The sequence below is a fragment of the Lygodium microphyllum genome, chromosome 26 (assembly GCF_053477565.2).
Source record: "Lygodium microphyllum isolate KBCC chromosome 26, Lygodium_microphyllum_v1.1.10, whole genome shotgun sequence".
Lineage (NCBI taxonomy): Eukaryota > Viridiplantae > Streptophyta > Polypodiopsida > Schizaeales > Lygodiaceae > Lygodium > Lygodium microphyllum.
In genome coordinates, this window is record NC_141160.1 from 127123648 (window position 1) to 127131006 (window position 7359).

General features: G+C 42.7%; 1 pseudogene; it reads right to left on the minus strand.

The window, feature by feature from the left end:
• Positions 1–2957: 2957 nt before the first annotated feature.
• LOC148013780 (tryptophan synthase beta chain 2, chloroplastic pseudogene) lies at positions 2958–3621 on the minus strand (annotated as a pseudogene).
• Positions 3622–7359: the final 3738 nt, after the last annotated feature.

A 7359-nucleotide genomic window follows, 5' to 3' on the forward strand; every position in this document is an offset into this window, starting at 1 on the left:
TTACGAGCAAGATTATCTATTTACTATTGTAGTATATTTCAGTTAAATCTTGAGGGTATAGAAATTGTATCTTGCACCGTTAGTCCTATTCCTTTTTGCAACGAATCATTGTAAATGATTAAATTCATGAAAGGTTTCTTTCGTTGCTCAAATTATTAGGAAGTTATCATTGCTAATTGCACATCTTAGCAAAGGAAATGATTGTTATTTGGCATGAGTTCGTTTGCAAGGAAAAAGGAAGATTAAATTGAATTGTATCGACTGGAAAGTCAATTGTCACAAGGATAGCAAAACCGTGACAAGGCGATCAATCTTACCTTCAAAAAGATAACCAAACCAATCTAAACTTAGAAATACCATGCTGAAGAGAAAAATATGCCTTGGAAATGATTTAAAGACCAAAGAAATGTTTATACCTTAAGCACTTGACTACTTTCCTTATTGTAGGGTCAATAAAGTCGTAAAGATAAGGAACTAGGGTTTGTCCCTGAGGTTCTTAAAAAGAAACCCTAGGTTCGACATACGTTAGCTTAAAGAAACTTAAACATATTATTTCAACGCAGGACTTGCATAGCAAGTATGAAGTCATGTAGTCTTGTGACTGGTTCACAAGACGAAAGGGTAAATAACCTCAACAAGGATGGCAGATCCTTATGCAAGTTATCTTGCAAAAGGACGTATTCGTGAATATCTTTCTAAATAAGGAAAGTTATAAACCGGAAACTAAAGTATCTAATGAACTTTAGGGTTGACCAAGTTGGGTTAATAAGGTACGCCCTAACCCAAACTATAAAGGATCCCGCCAAGTTACAAGACACCTTGGGAACGAGTGCTGATACACTCAAAAGGGAAAGAATAATTCCTTAACAGTTTGCCAAACAACACGATCGATTTTAATGGAAATGTTTGTGCTTGCTGGAGATTTTTTTTTAGCGCTGTTTGAATTATGAATTACAAATTAAATGAATACCTATACATAGAACGAAGATGGACGGGGTCTTCAGGAATCTACTATATAGCCGCCCACCAGTTTGCTTATCTACAAACCAACCTAAAGAGGATCAGGTGGTTGGAAGACTTGAAGGTCGTGAAGCTGTTCGTTTTTGTGGAAGCTCACCTAAATTCAACTCTACATATACGAGGTTGGAGGGTTGAGATGAACTCATATGTATATGAGGAAGTAACCCGTGTAATCCCAGCCGACAGGATTAAAGTGTTGGGCCGCCATGAGAAGTATGGATTCCAACGGAAAGGGTATCCTCAACTTCCAATGAATTATCGATTCCTAAAGATCCATGACCCAAAACCCTACTATTACACAGTTCCAGTAGACAAAAGCAATACAACGTTGTTCTCCCCAAACTGAATGTAACGATTGGCTTATCATTACATGAAAAGTTGTCAGAGGGTTTGTGAAAGCAAAGTCGCGTCTTCAGAAGACCTTGATATATGTCAAGCTGGAAGATCAATCAAATGAATAATCCAATGTCAGAGATTAAACTCATCATCAAACTAGTTCTAGCATTCAACTCTGAGTCATATGTTTTTAATAGCCATACAATAATTCCAGAACTCAATCAATAAATTTTGATTAGGCTTCAGCATGTCATACATGTAGATAAGTGATATTTGTGTAAGGAACGGCTTTCCAAGGGAGCTTGCAACACTTGTATTTGTTTGAAGTATATTCAACACTAGAGGAAAAGGCAAGCTAAAGTACCCTGTTCTGTAATTTTTCCTTTCAGACAGAATTCAGTTTATGTTCCAGGATAATAAGAAGGGGAAAGAGATTGGATACAAAGCTTAGCTGTTATTAAGAAAACTTCCCACGAGGTTATTATTTCACAAGTCTAGTTTGAGGAGGTTTGGGAGATTCTCAAAAGATGAGGGGATGATTCCCTGCAAGTTATTGACATGTAGATCCCATGATCTGAAATTCACTCTGTAGATGATGATATTTGCTCCTAATGAAGGCAAATTTTTGCTGATGTTGCAGAGCCTGATGAGTGCCAACAAAACCCCCTCAAGGCAATCGCAACCAGTCCAAAAGGTAGAAAGAAAGAAGACCATGGGTGCAATGGCATCTCCCTGTAACGAGCCACCTGTTAACAACAGCAACACATGAAAACTAATCTGCTATGGCAATCACTCTACCCTGCTCCATAACTCGTGAAGCAACCATGGCAGATGATCACGATTTGGAAAATCCTAAAACTTTGCGAACAGGCGAAGGAGGGGCTGCATGCGCTGTTGACGCGTAGCCAGAGTCTACAATTGCATCACGTTGCATCACCACGAGCATACTTTCTTCCCCGTGGTTAGCAGGGAAGGAAGTGAAGCCATGACAGACCGCCATGTCAAACCATGGTGACTTCTTGCCTTGAAAGTCCCTCGTGTGTGAGGGTTATGAACAGAGTACAATGTCGTTGTCGAGAGAGAGAGAGCGGGGTGTTCCTGTAAATAGGAAGCTTCGGTTCAGCCTTAGCATTGAGAATTGTCTATCTCCCGTCTCTCAGAATTCTCCATCTCTTTTCACGCCAGTTTTTGTTTTTCTTTTTTACTCTCTTCTCTTCGTTCCTTCCTTCCAATTGACGACTTCTTCTTCCGTTTTTCCCTAGAGCAGGTGACGATTCCTCCTTTCTTCCTTGAAGATAAGCATTATGAATTGAGGTACTGAAACCTCGTTGGGCCAACGAAAGCAGAATTGCTAACGAACAAGGAAGCAGAAAACAAATGTCTGTGTGTGTGTATCACGTTTTCCTGTCTGTCACGCACTCTCGTCACAAATTAGCTTTTCTTCCCCAGTGGAGCAGCAGAGTCCAGGATTTCCCAAAATTTTCTCATTGATGAAGCCTCATCAACAGTCGTCAGACTTTTCCTCTCCCAGATTAGCCTCGCCTTCCTTCCTTTTCGTCCCACACGCTTGCTTTTCCCTCCCTCCTTAGCTTTTGAATCCGCTAATTAGCGACTCTCCTTCCATGTTTTTTTTTCCCTTCCGTTCCTCCCCACTTATCTAGAGCATGTCGTCGAGTCTCTTTGCCAATAATTGCGTGAAAATCTCTCACTAGCATTGGATAAGGGTGAGGTCTAGCTATGGACCCTAAAATATAGTGTGTGGTCTCTACATTTATAACCCAGTCTCTTATTGCTTTTGATGTCTCATCTTTCAACGTACCTATACCAGACTGGACAGCACGTACCTCAGCTCCAAGGAGTCTCATTCTGAATACATTAAGAGCCTGTCGTTCCATATCTTTGGCGCCCATGTAAACAACACATTGTAACCCAAAGCGAGCACACACTGTAGCAGTGGCAACTCCATGCTGCCCTGCACCAGTTTCTGCTATGATACGGTTTTTACCAATCTGCTTAGCCAGCAAAGTTTGCCCAATGGCATTGTTGATCTTGTGAGCACCTGTATGATTCAAATCCTCTCTTTTGAGATAAATAAGAGGCCCCCCCGTCTTGACCTTGCTTATAATGTTCTATCAATCTCTCTGCAAAATAAATTGGTGATTCTCACCCAACGTAATCCTTTAGGATTCCTGCAAGCTCTTCCTGGAAGGCAGAATCTGCCGAGAGATAAGTGAATGCGGCCTCCAGCTGTGCTCCATGCTCCATGCTTCTCATAGCACGTTTCAATGCTTGGCCTCCTTCTTCCCAACTCCTGGATGTGGAGGTTTGGTATCATTAGGTATTTTTGATGTAGCTGGAGAAGGAGAAGACAAAGTCCTGAACGAATATGTGTAACATGTTTACCAGCATCAGTTGTGCTTTCCACTTGACCTTGCTCAACATAGGCTGAAAGCATCTCATCATGTTCACCACTATGCCTCCAACTCCTCCCCACTATACTCATACGCAGAAAATAAATGTAAACACAACAACTAAGTATGTACAAAGTATCAAAGCACACACACAATTTTTGGGTGGTTTTCACACCTCGAATGCGCAGCAATACAACATCCACCCCCTCTAATCCTGCGCATCCTCCGGATGGGCCAACTACCCATGATCGTTATCATCAAGATCCACAAACAGATCAATCTCATCATTATGCATTTCCGGTAGATCAACAAGATTATTTGTCATATCATCTGTCTCTTCCATTGAAGTTTCTTCTCGTTGCTCTTCTCTTGAAAATTCTTTCAATGCATAATCTTCATCATCTCTTTTCTTGAAAATCTTGATCTTTTTTCCTGCAATAGGCACTCTAAGCACTGTCCCATCCAATTCTGTCAGCTCATATGTTGCATTATCAAAGACATGTCTGACTATGTGTAATATTTCCGGCCATGCAAAGTTTCAGGGAAATAATAAGGTTACAGTGAAGTTTCGAACGGGATAATCTAAACTAACACACCTCCACTGAGTCCATACAAGTCACGGTTTTTCGAAACCGTATATTTCCCATAAGAACCTCCTCTTGGGAGGAGGACAAGGGATAATAATGGGAATTTAGGTAAATTTCTTTTTCTTTTTTTTCCCTCAGCCGAAGCGTGGCTGAGGGAAGATAATGATGCCTAACTAAGATGGATGAGTCGTGGGCTGCATGGGAGGGGGGGGAACCCATGCAAGGGGCCACGTGGGGGAGCCCTTCTCTCCCCCCCCCCCCCCCCATGCCTATATAAACAACCGCTTACGTGTAGAGGGGGGGGATACTACTCGCCGTGCTGAGGAGGAGGAGGCTCTGAGAACTCATCGCCGTGCAGAGGAGGAGAGGAGAATTGCGAAGTGGAGCCTGGGGTCGCCGCCTGCTCAGGTCGGCAGTCATCGAGCTGCATCCGAGGAGGGATAGGCCGACGCGTTGATGAACGCTGCCGTGCTGCACTAGTTTCCGCCAGGCTGCCGCCACGATCACAGGGGTCTTCTTCACAATTTCTTTTTCCCCCTACCGTCGTAAAATTTCCCCCCCCAATCATTACTTCTCCCACCCACGTTTTCTGTAAAGGATAGAAGCTTCCTAGAAGCTTCTAAAGGGAAGGCCCTAAGCCCTGTGCACGCGGACTTTACCCAGTGAGCTTAAAATCCCACACCTTGTGACGGGTATTCCGGCATAAGGGAGAAGCGGATAGACGTGGAGGTTGTTTTGCCAAGGATAGGAGGAATCCGCGGAGTTAGAGTCATCAACGATGGCGCCCAAGAAGACACAAGGCGCACCTGCGGGAGGTTCTTCCCCGGACTTACACGTGGATATCACCGGGGATCCACAAATCCAGGTTCCGTAAATATATTCCCACATGAAGAGATGTTTTAAATACGCTTAACTCCATAGGGAAATTCATACTACGTTATCATTAATTCATGGGTAGTGATAATAGTACATTCGATAAATTATAGATAAAGGATCCGTGCATATCATGCATCTACAAAGTTATGAATGAAAAGCACTTATTCTCCTTGTGAACTTAGTTGCAAACGGTCTCGTCATGCATCTTCCAAGTGGAAGCCACATATGGCCTAGGATTATTGTTAAAGTGCATTGGTCATGTAGGAAAGGAGTTTTTTTTTTTGCATTTAGTCAATAACTCCCTTCGTTATGATTCGCGTGAGGGATTTATTAACTTCTGTTTCACGGCATGATAAAGAACCCCGATCTTATAAATGGCATGGAGGATGATGCTTGCAAATAAATTAAATCGACTCTTGCCTTAGTATTGCATGAACTTCACTTACGATGTTGTTGTATCTAAGGGTCGCACTTTTACTTTTGCAAACTTCATTTCATCATGTAACATTTAGGAATGATTGCATGGCTTATAAAAGCATGAAATGCAAATACTTAGACACAAGGTTGTAGGTGTTATCCCTTGACCTAAATCCTAGTAAGCCCTATGTAGATTACTCTTCAAATTATCTTGCCTTTTGACTTTAACTAAAAGGAAGGGATAGGACTACTGCGGATCTTATGGCATGTGAAAGTAATGTATTACAGGTTTACATGTATTGTAGCATTTTGCAACTATTTTCCTACTTTAGATAAAGTATATCATCTCTAGGAAAGAATTGTCCTTGTCAAAGACAAGTAGGTCAATTTACCCAAGTCATTTGTAGTATCACGAGTGCTAGGGTTTCGTATAGGCATAGCTAGCCGATTCAATAAAAACCTCAAGTACTAGCTAGGGCTTGGCACGTTAGAGATGTGGCCAAGTAACGTAATTGGACACCAAGTCGAAGTCCTCAAACCCAAAGGTCCTACCCACCTTCCCGGAGAAATTGAGCCAATGGGACACGCACGCAAATAATGATCTAGGGTTTCTACCCTAAGGATCATTCGACCTAGTGCTAGAACTCGGTTTGAGTTGGAATCCCTGGGACCGAACGTTGTCGGTCTAGTGCAATTAGGATTGGGTGAGTGAGAAGACGCCCTAAACCCTACTTCGAGTCTAATCATAATTCTTGACCAAAAAACACCATTCAAAAGTGAAATGATCTCTTGGAATGGAGGCGACACTTGTGCAACAAGTTGCAACGTCGCATAGCCTTGTGGTTTGATCACAAGAAAGTTTTGCCAATCCTTGGAATGAGGTTGGCAGGTTCTTGCGCAAGTTTAACTTGCAAGGGGATGGGTAGTCATCCTGTTACATCGCCCTCATTAGGGAAAATTTGCCAAGTTAAGGGAAGTTAGGTATTTGCTTGGACGCAAATGATTAATCAATAAATTAAAGCGACATGGCCACCGGGATTTACTATTAATAAAACCTAAGGCATTGGTTAAGTTGGGTTAACAGGGTATGATCCTAACCCAAGGACAATAGGAATCTTGCCAAGTTGCAATTGATTCCGGATCGAATGCTGGATGCATTCGGAGAGAAGGATTCACTCCTTAACAGTTTGCCAAATAAACAATCACTGGAATTGATTGTGCTTGTAACAGTTTAGAAAGCACTGTTTGCATTGTTTGCTCAAGGAACTAAAGGATGAAAAGATATATAAATGCTTCAGGTTGAAGGCCTGAAGGAAGGGGCAGCTTCAGTTACCCCCGACTGCCTGCCTGACCCTAACCAAGGGGGTTGTTGACCGTGCCGGGAACGTGGACCGAACCCGCCACGAGAGGTCTTTTCGTTGTGATCTACTTGGAGCAGGAGGACGCTTGGGTGCCAAGGGGGGCTCTGGCCGTAAATCCCTCGCCTTCCGGGTCCTGCACAAGAGACTAACGTGACTCGGGATTGGATCTCGAGGCCCGCATACTAGTCTACGGGCAGAAGCTTGGAATAGTGATCCCTAGCGGATTACTGGATAAGCCTTCGGGCGGATTATAGACAAGCCTACGGGCGGAACTCCTTGTATTTCAAAGTTAAATGATGATATGATAATAAAGAAGTTGTTTGATATTGTTTTTCTATGTCACGTGATAAG